Genomic DNA, 16,477 nt, shown 5'->3' on the forward strand with positions numbered 1-16,477 from the left:
ATTGAGAGCAGTAGGCCTATAGGGGTCTGGCCCAATAGTAGAACATTGTAATAAGCCAAATGGTTTACTGGAATAGGGCCTAGACAAAGCAGGAAAACATTGTGTTCCTTCAGATGTTTCCCAAAATCTGCCTTGTACAGGCTAACCAATGAGGGCACACAAACACACCCCTGGCATACACCTTGATAGGTGGAAAGGGGTTCTGTAAGTGCACCTTGTCTATCAAGTCTACCCTGCACTTTTGTGTTTGTATTGAGCTTCATAAGTATTTTTAAGAATACAGTGTGACAACCTCCTTTTTGAAGCTTCTGCCAAAGTGTCTCCCTGTTCACCATGTTGAAAGCCATTGTTAAATCCAATTAAAGTGATGTAAATTGGCCATTTCAACAGGATGACTTGTTGAAATAGGTAGATCAGTCCTTTCAGGGGGGGTACCCAAACTCTTTCTGAAACCTGAATGGTTTCTATCTTTAATCCCTGAGTGTTGCGTCCATCCTTCTCCAATTCCTTCAAAACCAGAGCCAGGAAGATCTTGCTCGAAACATCAAGAAGGGTTATCAGATGATTGGGATTATGTAGGATCTCTTCCATGACAGAGAAAGAAAACTGGAAGCCGTTATATGCTTAAATTATACAAAAGGAAAGTCCAAAGCTCCAGGTTGCCCTTCAATGTTATGTCTGCAAGACCATGGTGCTCAAGAGGGTTTGGCATAATTACTCAAGTCAAGGAGTTCATTGGACTCAAATTCCAGGCGCCAAATGGGGTCTCTCAAAATGCTTACAGAAGGTCGACTGGCACTCCAACTTGAAATATATATCAGAATAGTGCTCTTTGCAAGTCACTTCTGAAATCGTGTTAATTTGAACCTGGGTTTGCAACAACCTCATATTAAACAAGCTCCAGAACTAATGGTCTTGATTGGGGCCTTAGATTCCCAACATCAGTTCTGCATCATACTTTGTTTGAGATGTTAGCCAACGTGTATGCATGTTTTCCATGTTAGACATGAATGTGTCATTTTTTTTTCATGGCTAAGGTGTAAATTGTGCATTTTTGTAGTCCCTCCACCGCCTCCATTTGACAATTTCAAACTAATGGCATTTGGGCTACATGAATTTTGACTTGTGTAAATTCCCATCTTTCACTAGGCCAACTGCCAAGCTTTCAAAGAAGTTGGATCGGACAGTGGATCAGCATAGTCCACCTTGTTGTCATTAACCATACAATTTATGGGTTCTGCTAGTTTGCTGAGTTATTTGCCAGCAGGGGGGATGTTTGTGAGCCTAGGTTTATTCCAGCCGGAGGGCTGTGTTGTCACTACATTGTGTATCTACCACGTTATGGGAAGTGCAGGTATCAAAAACCACCCTGGAAGTAAAGATGTACTCTAAGATAGAGGACTACGCACCTCTCCTCCAAGTGGGATGAGAAGCGATGGCATGATGAAGATTCCCATTTAACCCCTGAATGTCCCCCTGATTAATTGCACCATCCCATCGTGGACCTCTAATAACGGGATGACCAGAGTCCCTAATAATATTGATTGTAAACCTTGGGTTGGGAATCCATGCAGGTGCAGTTAATATTCCCCACTAGCAAGATGTATGCTGAATTTCTCTTGTATCAACTCCATCAAAAACTTTTCACATTGGTCAAAGATAGACCATTGTTAAGTTCTCAACAGGTTTCAATAAACATTCAGCAAAACAAAGTCATGTTTCCGGGAAGTTGTCAGATCAATCAAAGATAATTTAACTGTTTCAATGTCTGCAAAATCAGACCCCCACTTTACACAGGTTTGTTTATGTTGCATGACATGGCTATCATTAGGATGACCTTTTGAGCAGCACTATGACAAAGCTTATATCCGTCAATCAGTGGTTTGTTACCCGGGTCCTCTCCTTGGCCATGAGATATTATCATTGATCACCAAAAATCAGACAGGCTGGCTTTCAATTGCTACACGTGTGTGCTCCAAAGGCCTCACCTATCCCATGTGATTTTTAATATATACCTGACTCCCTTTACATCCGAAATCCCAATTTCTGTTCTGCTCAAGGTGGATAATGCACACATTTTTCTAAAGTTATCAGGGGATGGTGGGCGTAGGATTACTTTTGCCAGTTTCAAGTTTGCCTTCTTGAAATCCAAGATAAGATGATAGAAAATATTCTCCAGCTTGAACAAGGCAATATCAAATGTATTCCTCCACTGAATTGCTTTAAAAATTGTCAGATTTGGTCATTGCACTTGGATATCTGGCAGTTTTGTTCCATTTGAAAAAATACTTAAGGATCATCCCTCTCATGTTGGCACAAAGAGTCGGTGATTGGTGCTTCCTTCCACACACCAACAGCATATATTCTAGTAGGGTACCATACATTGTACCCCAACTGCAGTAGGCCTAGAACATGGCTGTTCGTCCAGCCTGCAGCCTCAAATGCGGGCGCGTATCAGGGGCCAGACTATCCTTCTGACAATCCACTATCCTAGCAAGTTTAAGATAGTTTGTCTTACTAATAAATACTTTATTGTGGAACAATCCAAGAATAAGATTTTACACAACACATGGGTGTATACATATATATCAGCATATTACAAAAATATAAAAGTATATATAATAAATGAATAGTTCAGTACAGTACAAAAGTGTATATAAACTCTAAAAACTCCATAAGATCTTGGCATTTATTGACTTGGCAATGTGACTTTGCAATTTGGGCTAGGTCGAGTAATAATATTGGTTTTGTTATAATACCTGAGGTAGGGGCATGATATGTGACCATACCCTAAAGAGTGCAAGCTGAAGGCCAAGTGAATCGGTATTCAGACAAACATGCCAAAATCCGTCCTCCTTAATCGCCTCATAATTATGGACCCATTTTTCATATGCATTCATGTATATAGGGCCCATTTTGGGGCAAAGTGATAGTAAATATCTGGTGGTTTCTAGTGCTCCTGCCCCCTTGCTGATACGACAGAGCCTGCCCTCCCGTGGGATCTTCAATCGAGGGCCTATGATGGTAAGGACTGGTAGCTGATTGGTTCTCAATCTCAGTAGAGATGTCTTACTTCAGGAGCCGGACGTAGGAACAAGTAGAGCTGCGGTTTTAAGTATCTATGTATAATTTGTGTGACCGCCTCATATCCCTTCAGCTTGGACAAGTGGTCTGAGCTCGCACACCAGTCCCACTTGTTCAGTTTGTTGTCATATGCCTTTTTTTGGTGGATATAAGGTAAATGCATCCGTTTTTCATAGGCCCAATCAATCTCCCTGAAAAATAATGCATTCAACTCTTAATACGTAAGGCCCCGTGGATGTTTTTCTATATCAGAGGTATTCCCTGCCAGTCTCAGTAATTTGCAGCTGGGCTCTGTCCGAGATTTCAGATAGAAGTCACCCTGCAAGCAAAGTGCCCTACCTCTCAGTGAGATGAAACTCAGTTCCAAGCGAAGATATTGGATTGAACAGGAGGGTCCCAGTCCAAGCACCATACGCCAATAATGGCCTTCCAGAATGTTTAGCCATGTAAGATCTTGCATAGCCAATGCCTCCAGGCCATACAAAATTGCAGGTACAAAACATTGTTGGTATAGTTTCAGTATGCCGGCCATACTGAATCCTACCAAACCCTTGGCAAATTTGCAAGCCTGGAGGGTGAGTAGTTTTGCTCTCTGTATCTTATGTCTTTTTATGGCTTCATAGTCTGTAGGTGCTCAAAAGTCCAATCCCAAGTAGGGATATTGCTCTACCACCTCAATTTTTCAGACTTTGGTATCTATCCCAGTGCAGATAGTCTTGAGTTTCTCTTACACTCAAGTATCATTTCAATCTTTCTGAATGTCTTTTCTTGATAACAAGGATTAGTTTCACCTGGTCTCACCAGGGCCAAACTGTCCTCCAATGGGGACAGAGTCTTTTATTTTTTCAGTACAATCACCTGTGTGCTGAAATGTGCTTCCACATCTTGTAAGCTTCCTTCCCATTATCTTTCAGGGCCCTCCAGGAAGAATAACCTGTTCTTGTTTGCCAGTCCATCGCCCTGGTAGCTGTGAGCAAGGTAATCGACAGCAAGAGAGTATTTGGGCAGTTCCCACTACACAAATGCACTAATTCCTCAGTTACGTGTATTTCTCTTTCCTGGCCCCATTCTGACATGCTAAGGGTATGTTTCAAACTTAGTAGGGGATCATAGAACAACAAATGTCTCTGTATGTAACTAGTTTAGGAGCTTGGGTGTACACATTGATTGATTGATTGATTGATTTCATTTTTGTAGAGCGCTACGTCGCCCATAGGCCTCAAAGCGCTTGAACATGACAGTACAAACAAAGCAACACAACAAAGCAGAAACGGAATCCGCACAAAATCAAAGGGGAGCAAGTCGAGCTATTTAGAATGACTAGTCAGGAGTTTTGTTGAACAAGAGGGTCTTAATGTCAGATGTGTAGCCAGGATTATCTAACAAGTGCGGTCTGAACCTAATGTAGTTGGGCCCATTGCAGTGATATTAACATTTGTAAATGCTCAAACAGTGCTGTTGAGGGGGCATTTACAGGTTTTGGGTGGGTTGTGCATGCTCAGGCCGTACCCTGTCTACACCTCTGCTTAATGCCCCTCTTAAAGTCTGTGAGGGATGTTTTTTGCCTCACAGGACATGGTCCTGCCCCTTCCTTGTTGAATGGTTTCAAGAGGCCCAGTTCATTCTCTGCTTGGATGGACAGCCCTTGCACAGCTCATAGTTTCCTGTGCAGTGACCTTGTTTCCCTCGATTGCCTCGATTGTACCCAGCCTTACTTTGTAGGCTGGGTAGAATCAACACCTCTAACTACTCACTCATTGAGACCATTGTAAAAGTAGTGTAGTGGTAGACCAACCTATCCTGAGCTTTCAAAACGAGTTGAATGCCAGCAGAAAACCAAATATTAACACACCAACCTTCTTTCATGTACATGTTTTTACACACTTGCACAATGTACAAAACTGTAAATAAATGAACTTGTCACAATTGAATCCTGTAAATCGGTTCCAGCTACTTTGAGTTGGGGCATTGAGATTGTGCAGCAATATTATTGGTGTCCCGATATACAGAAGAGGTGGCAGCGACCTCAACATAAGTGACATACGTGTAGGGCTGAAGCGTGTACGCTTGAAGTGCCATACCCATAATTGTACAGTGAAGCATGTAAGCTTTGTACTGTTGAGATGGCATACATTCATCAACTTCTGTGGGAAATGATGTTTCTGTAATTATCATGAGACATTTGCCACAATGTGATGGACAACGTAATTGCAGACACTATTGAAGAGACATGAACCGTTTCCTGTTAGCCGCATTTCTACAAAAGCACTGTATTGTGTCACCTGCATGACTTCAGAAGTGAGTGCCGCTGATGTCAGCTAGAATGTTGATAATGTGGAAAGTTTAGGATCAATGACCTGCTGAAGTTTTCATGAACTGCTGACCTTTAGGAACAATGAACGTAGAAGTACGACAGAACTACAGCGCGAAGAGCCATACGGCAGGGGTAAGCATTGGAGGCTGCTTAAAAAATAAATACATCCGAAAACCTATATTTTGTACTTGTATGCACTGTGGAACCTACCCACATGCCAAATTGCAGGTTTTTAGCATGTTGGGAAGTATGATGAACAGTTTGGTTCGATCAAACACACACATATATCCATACATTTCCCTTTTATATATAGTATGAAGATAAAGTCATTTTCTGAAACACCATAGAGACTTTATTTTTTTTAGGATCATCTAATACTGAGCATTTTCAATCTATCAGAATCTGTACAAGAACATCTATTAGTAAAAGAAAGGGAGCCATTTTGTCATGAGGCAAAGCCAGTTAGAAAAAAAAAGACTATGTTCCTGAACATGGACGCCAGCGTTCTATCCAGGAAGGAACAAGCGCAAGTAGAAGCGACGCCTGCACAGTGTGGAACCAATTTACACCTGGCAAGGAAACGAAGAGGATAAGCATTTGTGTGAGAAGTCTTTTCCATTTCGCTCCCGAAGGATTATTTGCCACGAGCAACATCTGTAGCAAAAAAATGCAATTGAGGTTAGCCATTAAAAAAAAAAAAGCAACTTCTTTTTCCGAAAACCTATTTCATTACTTCATGCTTAGGGTTTGCCCCGGTGTGGTTTCCATTGACACGGTGGGCACATGGGCTAGGCCGGTGAATGATTGGCAAGTTTGCCTCACCATGATGTGCTGTCCCAGAAAAATGTGTCTTGCTGGGATGTACAGAGCGTGGTTTGGCAGCGCTTTGTGAGGTAAATTCAAAAGCTGTACTGCGTCTCCCTCGTGTTTACACACTAAGACATAGTTTGTTCGGATTTGCTGCTGATACATTCACAAGAAGGACTTAAAATTCAAGCATGAATGTCATGTTTAGGCCTGCAAATAATTAGCTAATCAATCATTTCAAAGGAAAAATACACACGCAAATGTGAATTCTTTTGAAATGAATTGCAAGGTCTGGAATGGTCATTCGTCCGCATAGGTTTCGAAGGCGGAACGTGTACACGCTAGTGCGGGGGAATGCCGACTTGGTAACTCGATGTACATACCGAGGAAGAAGCCCCCCACTGCAAACACGCCGACATTCCCTGAGGTAAACGCATTAAGCCACTGTGGTCAGGACCAGAGTACGGAGTCTGCCTCACATCCTGCAACACCAGATTTCAAATTGCAAGCTCTGCACTCACAAAGGGAACTCGGAGCCCGGTAATGTGCATTCAAGTGTCAGGCGCATGCTCTGGATCACCAAGAGGCCCCGATACTCATCAAGGTGTTAAGTACCGAAAAGGACTTTTCAGTACTTAAGACCTATTCTGAAGGTGGCGCATTCTTCCGAAGTCGGAAAGGAATGCGCCACTTTCAGAATGCATGTGGCGGTTGCTAGGATGGGTTGGAAACCAACCTAGCAACCGCCACATTTGTAAATTGGCTTTTTAGAAGCCTATTCTTGTGGCAGTCCTCCAATTTAATATGTGCGCTAAAGTAGCGCACATATACGGTACCCTTTTGGTGCCGTTAAACTGGAGGAGTGCCACAAGAAGCCTTGTTTGGTGTAAATGGAAGTGTCCATATACACCTGTGTTGTATATGGACCCTTTCATGTACACCAAAACCAGCAGCTTCAACGTTGCAGGATGCAACGTTGAAGCGGCTCGCTTTAAATGAAAGTGTTCCTATACACCACACGGGTGTATAGGATCACTTTCCTATACACCAAAGTAAGCAGCTTCAACAACCTGCATTGTTGAAGCTGCTCACTTTGGTGTGTCGGCAGCATTTTCGTTATATAACGATTCCCTCGTTATTTAACGAAAATGCTGCCGCGATTCTGCAATCCGCCTGTTTCCATTATCAGGCAGATTACAGCGAAAGCACTGTCGTGCTTTGCGAAGACGCCCATGCCCACATGAGAATAGCAGTGGTGCCTGGGCGTCAAGAAATGGCGCAGTGAGTTGTGCTATTTAGCACGCTCACTGCGCCAAGATGAGACTCAGTCCTGAGTGGCTGCGTGCATTTGCAGCGACAGCGCTGAAAGAGCCTGCCACGGTAATGCCGTTTTTGGCAGCAGCGTGCGTTCCTGTGCCCGTGTCCTAGGACTGGGCAGTTGAGGCAAAGAGATACGGATCTAAAAGTATCAATGTGTGGATTGTGGTGTGGTGTGTCCTGTGGTAGACACTGACCAGGCCAGCCCCTATCTGTATTCCAGAGCTGTCTATTTCGCAAACATGAAACTGCCAGCAGGCAACCACTTTTCAGAGGCAAATGTACAGTTGTGATCAGTGGAGCAGAAACATGAGATGGATGAGACCACTTGCATGCACTTCCAAATGTTAGTGGACACAATGATTTCATGAACTTGTCTCCTGTTGAGAAGGACACAAGCTTAGCGGTGACAGCACACACTCGGCCTCTTTGGCCCCCTATGCTTTGGAGTGTTAGAGCCTCGCCCTACCCCACGGCTGCATGCAATCCAATTGCCTGCTAAAAACAGAGTCTCTGTGCGTAGTAGAGGTCAGGGCACCAGGTGCATCATTTGGCAGCAGTTAACAGACACGTGATCCGTTCTGACAACTCATTCTTAGGGTTCTGCCCTGCGTCCTGAATAATGTATTCTTTCTGGGGGGACAATTGCACAGTTCCCAGGTCGCTTGACATTAGACTTTGCTGTTACTGGGATCTCCTGACCTCTTGCACACTTCTTGCTCCAATGCCTCATGACCTCTTAAAAGTTACTGTAACTCTTGGCTCGTGTCCGCATGCGCCTAATCTTCTTCCCATGTCCCCTGCAGGCTTACACATTTACATGTTCTGAGGTCTCCTACCAGTTCCCCAATATCCATTACATGTTCTCCCGCATCACATGACCTTTTACTTTTGAATGAACCTTCCCCTTATGCCCCAAAACCTCTCCCAAGTATTGCACCTCAGAATGTCGTTATTTTAACTTGTGACTGCCCAGTAACTGCACCGCACCCTGGTGGTCCCAGACAGCACTTTTCTCCATGGATGCACCATGTCGCTCTGCTGCATCATTTCAGGGAATAGGACAGAAGACACAAAATACAAGTATTAACATCATGTGTGACATCTTAAAGGTACGGGCAGGTGACTGCATTTTTTCCCACGCTGCAAACAAGAGGGACTGCATGATGCTTTTAAAACAGGTGATGACCTGTCCCTTATGGATTGAGACCAGCCCCTTTGTTTCCCCTTCTGGCCCTACTTCCGCTAAGGGGGGTGTGGCTTGGAACCTCACGGGCTGGCACGTGCTGATGCTAATAACGGTAGCTGACTGTGCCTCCTGCTATTCGAGCCATCTATGCCTCCCGCTGGTCGGTGCAGTCAGCGGTCAAAGTGCCACAGTGCGATTGGCATCAACAGCTCAATATGAAGCAAATTCAGGGCATATATGAAAATGTTTCTTTGTTACAATTTCATGCGCACGGGCAGAAACACAGCAAGTGTAATGTTCCAAATAAGCACCAACATCCTGGTATGGTTAATTAAACATCAATGGGAAGAAACTCTGTGGGAAAACATCCAATACAAAGAGCACTATACAAGAACAATATATCAGTACATGTTAATGTTAAAGGATATTTATACCGTGCACTATCACCACTGTAGTGGTCCGCTGGCGCTCTGGCACATCTGAAAGAAAGGGGGGTAGGTTTGGGCGTGTAAGTAGGACAACGTTTGGAGAGAGAGCAAGGGAGCTGAGATGTGCTGGTGGCAGCTTCAGTTCGGTTAACACCGTTTGCTGAGTTTGTTTGTGTCTTATCTAGTCGGAGTCTGTCGTGTGATGCTGTGTAAGGCTCTGTGTGGTGTGCATGTTGTTGCAGTGTGGTGAAGTGTGTGCGGGCTGCTGTGGTTTAAGAGGTTATGGTTGTGTTTAGTGTGTTAGTTAGATTTTGAGAGGTGTGAGAAGAGGGTTGAGGTAAATGTTCCACCATTGGATGTGCTGCCAGCTCACACGAATTGTACATATGCAATATTAAGTGTCGCCATTGCTGCAAGTCTATATACAAAAATGTATTTCGACGGAGACTCAGATAGATTTTTGCATTATTTAATTATGTTCATTTTCCGTGTTCAAATGCCAGAGTTGTATGCCCAAATGACAGAGTTGTATGCCAACACGTGTTTCGACCTCCACAGGTCTTTTTCAAGGCAAAACTCTGCTCCAAAAAAGCGATGTAAAACCATTTAAATTCTCATATGTTTCACCCCAATACATATCACAAATACCCCAAAAAATATATTGACAAGGGCATAGATTACAGGGAAAACATAAAACCATGAAATGAGGTATACATTACCAGATCATATTGTCATAAAAAGTATAAACAGGAACATGTCATCAACAGCGCATGTAAAGAAATGAAAACAGGAAACAGGAAACAGGAACATGTCATTTTGCATATGTACAATTCGTGTGAGCTGGCAGCACATCCAATGGTGGAACATTTACTGTCTCTCGTTAATATATAACTCGTTCACATTCCAACATTATAGGCCCTTTTAGGGCCCGCCATGTTGCAATCTAAAACCAATAAATGTATTTGTATCTTGTTGAAAGGGAAAGGGCCTCATCACGAGTTGGGCGGTACCCCTTAAATACAGTGGTAACAGGGTTACCGCCACATTTAAGGATACGCCCAATCAGGCGTATGGTGTGTTTACCGCCAGCTCAGAGTAAACACACCGGAAAAATGCTGATTTTCGACGCTATTACTCCACGATGATAGCGCCGGCGGTAATTGCACCGAAAATTCCCCATTGAGGCCAATGGACCCAATAGGGAATGAGGAATAACGTTTAGCGCCCAACCCGTGATAGTTGGAAACTATAAAAGCAATGTCAAGCTCAAGATTTATCATATCAACATGGCGTGCATCACTGACAGCAGGCACAGCTGACCATACGGCAGTGCTGGGGGACATCCTCCTAAGTGGTAGAGGCATCCTGGATACAAATAAGTGATCAAAAGGAACATAAAATGAGCCATCAGCCACACAGATGCTTGATGCCTATTTACTGTAAACTTCAACTATGGAATGGGATGGTGGCCCAGTACTTTACTGGCACAGCAAGCAGGCTCTCTGGTAAATGGCTCGATTATGAGTTGCTGTTGAATCACTATGCTGCCCCCTGCAGGTGTACAGTCTGAGAGAGTTTTTAGTGCTGCAGAGGCTATTGTTTCTAACAGTAAAATAAGATTCACACATGGACAATCTGGAACAATTGAATAGTTACTTCATATTTGAAGATCCCAGAACGCCATCTACCCGTAGCAAACACACCTGCTTGGACAATGTCAATGATGTGTTACCGAGTGAAGGCACTTGTGGCTAGTAGTGACCGAGAGTCCCTGATCAGTTACCCAATTGCACATGCAACCACAGGAGTCAGTGATGATGTTTAATCCCACCATAGTCATGATTACAAGCACGACATGTTAAGTGTTCTCCAGCTCTCTCACAGAACAAAGCCAACCCTTCAAGTTATGTGGCTCTGCCGTGGATAGAATGACCCCTTAAAGTTCTTGAATTCAACTACAGGAAGCAGCCACCACTTAAAGTTCTCATTCTCTACCACAGGAACCAGCCTCCGCATAAAAGTCTGCTGTCCTCTCACAGGTTGCAATCAACAACTAAAGTATTCGGGTGCTTTCAAAGGGTGCAGTCACCCACCGAAGGTCCCAGGCTCTCTCACAGAACACAGCCACATACTAAAAACTCTCTGGCTGCCACAGAGGGAGCAACAATCTAATTAGGTTTTCAATCTCTCCCACACAGTGCTGCCAATTCCACCCACTGAAGTTTAAAGACCTCCAAAAGAGTGTTTCCTTCTACTTAAATTCTCAATCTCTACGGCAGACCACTGTCATTCCAAAACATGTGTTTGGGTGGCACCAGCTGACCTGGGCTGCTGTGCATTTGGCATGATTGAGAAAGAAGGGTGGGTAAGGAGGTTTTAACATGTTGTGTCTAATATCAGCCAGTACCCTGTCTTGGTATGTACTTGGTTCTACTTCCTCACCAAGGCTGGTGGGGTGGTGGTGGTGGCAAGTTTGCTAGTTTGCTTGGAAGAGGCAGGGGAGTAATTCAGCTGGTATTTTGTTCATGTCCGTGGCGAGATTTGTTTTTCATAGCTCTTGTCCACAGGGCAAAGTCATTGCCCCTTCCATTATAATGCTGTCTCACCGGCATTCCACAGCCCTCCACCATGCAGAAATCCTCCCACTCCTCCTTACTGATGGTCGTACCCAAAGACACAGCAACATATTCCAACATCTAGGAACATTTTGGGGAATGGAAGGTTTAACTCATTACCCGCTGTAACTCCTTGGCCTGCCTCGCCTCATCTGCAACAGCATGTGCAGGATGAGATTCCTCCTCTACATCCACATCACACTCCTCTACATCCCCTCAAGTTACTCTGCCACTAGCTGTTGTACCTCCACATGCTTCTTCTACCTCCGAGGCTCCTCAACACACATTGCACCTCACACCTTGGTACCATTACTATGCTTAGTGTAGACATTTTTCTCCTCAATACCCTACATCCAGATACAAGCTACCCATACACTGCCTCCAGGATTCTTACTACAGTGGGCCCCTCCTCCCACATGAGGACTTGCTTGTGTCCTCCCACTCCACCTGCAAGCCCTCCTGCTCATCATCAACCCTGCCTCTGTGGGACTATCTACCACAAGTGTCCATAACACCCCTGGCTGCCTGGGGCCAGAAGGGACCCTTCCTCATGTCATTTGGCCTCCTCCAATGACCATAGTCCTGCCTTCTCTCCCACTTTGACAACTGAGGCCACCCACAGTGCTTCAGCAGGTTTCTCCACCAAGTTGCAGAACTAGAGATACTGTGTGGCCAACGTATGTGATTCGGCACAAACAAACAGCACAAGGGCTCCATCATCCTTATCCCTACTGGGTAAATACCCATCCTGCTGTGAGGAGATATGTAGGTCCCTGCTTCACCTCCTCTCCTCCCACATTCTTCACTCGTAGTGTTTCATGTGTGTCATGATACAACAAGCTAACAAACAGCCATCAGCTTAATGAATTTAAAAAAGACCCTGTGAACCCAAAACAGTGAAAACTCCTGATTAACAAAAATATCTCAAATACAAGTCAACTCACTACTAGTTAAAGGCACTACACTATGACAGACCAACAAAACCAAGTATGGTGATGAGATGACAACAACAACAAAGTCACAGTGGAAACTAGGAAAGTGAGCATAACATTTTTGTGGGGGAATTTTTGGAGATAGGTTCATTGACAGGATCTTTTTTGGCCTTTCAATAAAGGAGAAACTAACAAATGACAACATAAAAAGAACAAAAATTGACAAAAATCACTCCCGAGAGACGAAATACACAAAAACATACACCAAAACCTAGAACTCTTTGAAACACTGCTAAAGCACTCCAACATACTCCAAACACTCTCCAAGAATGACTCTGCCCTCTTCAAACCTTCCCTCAAAGCCTCCCAAATTTCTCAAACAAATCATAGATGAACTGAGCTTTTTATAGGAAGTCAAACTCATTTAAGTGATTCTCTAATTGTCTGAATACATTTTTCGAATGAGCCTGAGAGGGCGCTGATTTGCTCAACAGAGAAATCAGGCTTCTAGTGGGAAAACAAATCATCAAGAAGGTCCTAGGTGCTGTCCTGAGTTCGACATATAATGTCCAAAACCTATTCACTCGTGATATAGTATGAAGCATGCTGCAAAAGTTGTGGTTCCCATGTTTCCATTTTAATTCCAATTCAGCCAGGCTTACTCAAGAAATAAAGTGAACTCATAGTGTACTCCGTTACTTCAACTCCACTCTTTAGCTTTGACTTGTGTTTCTAGCTTCTTCATAGTTCTCTGCATAGCCTTCGTCGATTTCTTAGCGTGGTAGTCATTCATAAGGATACATATGCATCCTTGCACCACACTGTTCATGCTTAGAACATTACACCTGTGTAACAATAGAAATCCCAGACACTTACATGCCTTGATAAGCATTGTTAATATGTCAACAGGATACAGTGTTGGCATAGAAGTGGTGCCAGCAAAGCACTGATCAATCATTATACTCCAGACGCCGTTTCAAGCTTTCAAGCAAGAGTTCCAAAATCTATAATTGTGAGTGACAGTGGAAAAAACAATGCCGGGTGTCTTTGAGGACAGACATACTCCCAATCAGCAAATATATTTGGTCAACAAAAATTTGATGGTGCTAGATTCTGTTTCTACAGTCTCACTTTTGACAGTGCCCTATACTGGGATATATCCATGCAATCTTTGAAGCACAAACATAGCTGGGAAGCTCCCCAATACTCTGTCTCTTTGGTTCTTTTGGATCTCTTTGTGTCCTTTTCCCCAAAAGCAACACTGTATTACTTTTCTTCTGCTGATGTTTAAATATGACCACCTCAATCCTGTTTTTAGCTTCTCCAACATCTTTGTCTTGCTGTCAAGACATGGAACAAGTAGTTGCTTTTCTTTGAGATGGCGAGAGAGTGGATTGAGTTTTAATGTTCCACTGTCTCCCAGGGACATTTAAATTGGCCTTCTCAGCTCTCTTCCTTAGAGTGCTGATTTCTACTCTCAATGCCTGCCCTCTTCTCCTGTAATCATTCCACTGCCTATCTTGGGTTCAGTTCCTTCTGATCATATACTACCTTGGTCAATTGTTGTCCTTTAGTTCTTCATGATATATATATCTAGCAAGTCGCTGGTGATGGATTCCATCTGATCTCCATCTTCCTTTCCGATGTTCTTTTGAAAACCTCTTCTGATGTTCCTCTCCTTCCACCCTTGAAGGTCACCTTCTGCAAACTCCTAATATTCTCCACCTTCTTTTTAAGAATGTGCTTAATTGTGTTCAACTAAAGCAAGCAAGCTTCCAACTTTACAACATAAAACAGCAATCAGAAAAAACAATTTGCATTTAGAAAAAGTACACAAATTAAGCAACTACATCAAGTACCTTAACATTCACAATACAATAAAATAAAAACATTTCCAATACAAATATCTAAAGTCACTAAGATCATAGTAATAACATACTAAACATTGGCACATAAAAAATCAGGCTGTCATCTCAAGCAGTTAATGTCAAGCTTCTAACAAAGCTTGTGACAAGAACCCCTACATCCAAATCATTCATAATTTCCCCTTGGTTTAACTTTCCAAAGTACAAGGTGTGTTGTGCGTTCAGTACTGTGCAATTAACCAATAGGTGTTTCTAAGTTTCAACTTGCCTTTTATCCTCACATAATCTATAATAAGAGATCTCCTTGATAATTTGCTTCCTTCTCATCATTTCTTCTCGTCAATAACAGTTTGGGGAAATATTCATATATTCATATAAGGGGCTACCACCCCATATTTCTTATGCTCCGACTGGAGGAACTGCAGAGATGGACATCTCTGTATTGTAGAGCACCAGTCCTCATGATAAAGTGCAGTCTTAACAGCTCCAGGCTGAGTTTCAAAGTCCAAGCAATTTTTCCCAAACTTGAGAAGTAAGCATTTGGTTTGATCTTTCAAAAAATGAACTGTGTGATCATTACTCCACCCAATATCGTTGCTCAATTACTAATACAGTGTGTTTTTGCAGGGAATATTAAACTGTGGTACAGGGCTAAAAGTCTCCACTTGACCCTAACCTGTATGGATTTAAGTGATAGCTCATATGTTATAGTGGCTAATGGAACTGCATTGGGAATTCTTAACAACTTTCTCCACATAAAAGCTTCTATCCAATCTAAAAACTCACGCAACAAGGGGCAAGAATGCAACCCTTCCTCAGTCCTGACTTGGTAGCAATCTCTCGAGACATTGTCCCCTCCTGTTCTAAATGTTCCGGTATTGAGAAAGCTCATTCGAACCTCGAATCACTCATAATAGACCATCTGGGATACCCCATCCTGCTAGCTTTGACTAGAGCAGTTGGCAATTAACTTGGTTGAAAGCTGCAGAAATGTCTAAAGAGGGTGCATAGATCATTGGATAGTTACCAAGCCATTCAGAATCCTGCAGGCACCAGACTATGAACTCATTCAATTTAGTGCTGTGGGCTTTTCTGAAGCCTATTTGGGACTTATTTAGTCTGCACACACTAGTCACCCAAACCTCCAAATGATGCAATAGGAGGGATGCGAAAACCTGACTATCAGCATCCAACATGGCAACATGCTTTTGGGTCGGTCTTCATACCCCTCTTAAAAATTAGTATGACGTACAACATTCGCCATGTCTTTGCAAAAGTTTCAAGGTGCACTATTTCATTGATTGATATTTTTATTTATTTCTATCGTGCTCGTACACAAGTGTTTCAGAGCGCGACAAGGCAAGGGAGGGGAACAGGGGAGAACAAAACAGTGATCTTACTAGGCTCAGTGACATTGAGAACGCGCAAGTGCATGGGAGAGGGGGGAGGGGAAAAGTGCATTTAAGGGGGAGGTGGAAAGTGTGAAGCAGAGGAGAAACAGATAAATAACAATAAATAAATAATAAAGGCAACAAACAGTGGTAATGCATCCAGCAATTTGCAAGTGCTAGGTTTAAGGCAGCAGACAGGGTAGGTCTGATAAGTGCAGGAAGAAAAAGGGGGGGCTGTATGGGTACAGATACAGACCCCAGTGCAAGGGGTGGCCCGGAGGCAGTGCGGGAGGGTGACAGGATGAGCAGGTACCTGGGCCCAAAAGACGGAGGGTGGCCAGGTGCATGGTGCCAAGAGAGAACAGATCAGCAGGGAAGAGGGGGAGCGAAGGCAGAAGAAAAGAGGAAGGTCTTGAGGTGCTTCCGGAACCGGAGATGGTTCTCCTCAAGTTTTAGAGTGGCAGGGAGGCTGTTCCAAAGGGAGGCCCCAGCCGAAGACAGACATCTACCCCCAGCTCGTTTCTTAGAAAAACGA

This window comes from Ambystoma mexicanum, chromosome 9 (genome assembly GCF_040938575.1).
Source record: "Ambystoma mexicanum isolate Mex_15411 chromosome 9, UKY_AmexF1_1, whole genome shotgun sequence".
NCBI lineage: Eukaryota > Metazoa > Chordata > Amphibia > Caudata > Ambystomatidae > Ambystoma > Ambystoma mexicanum.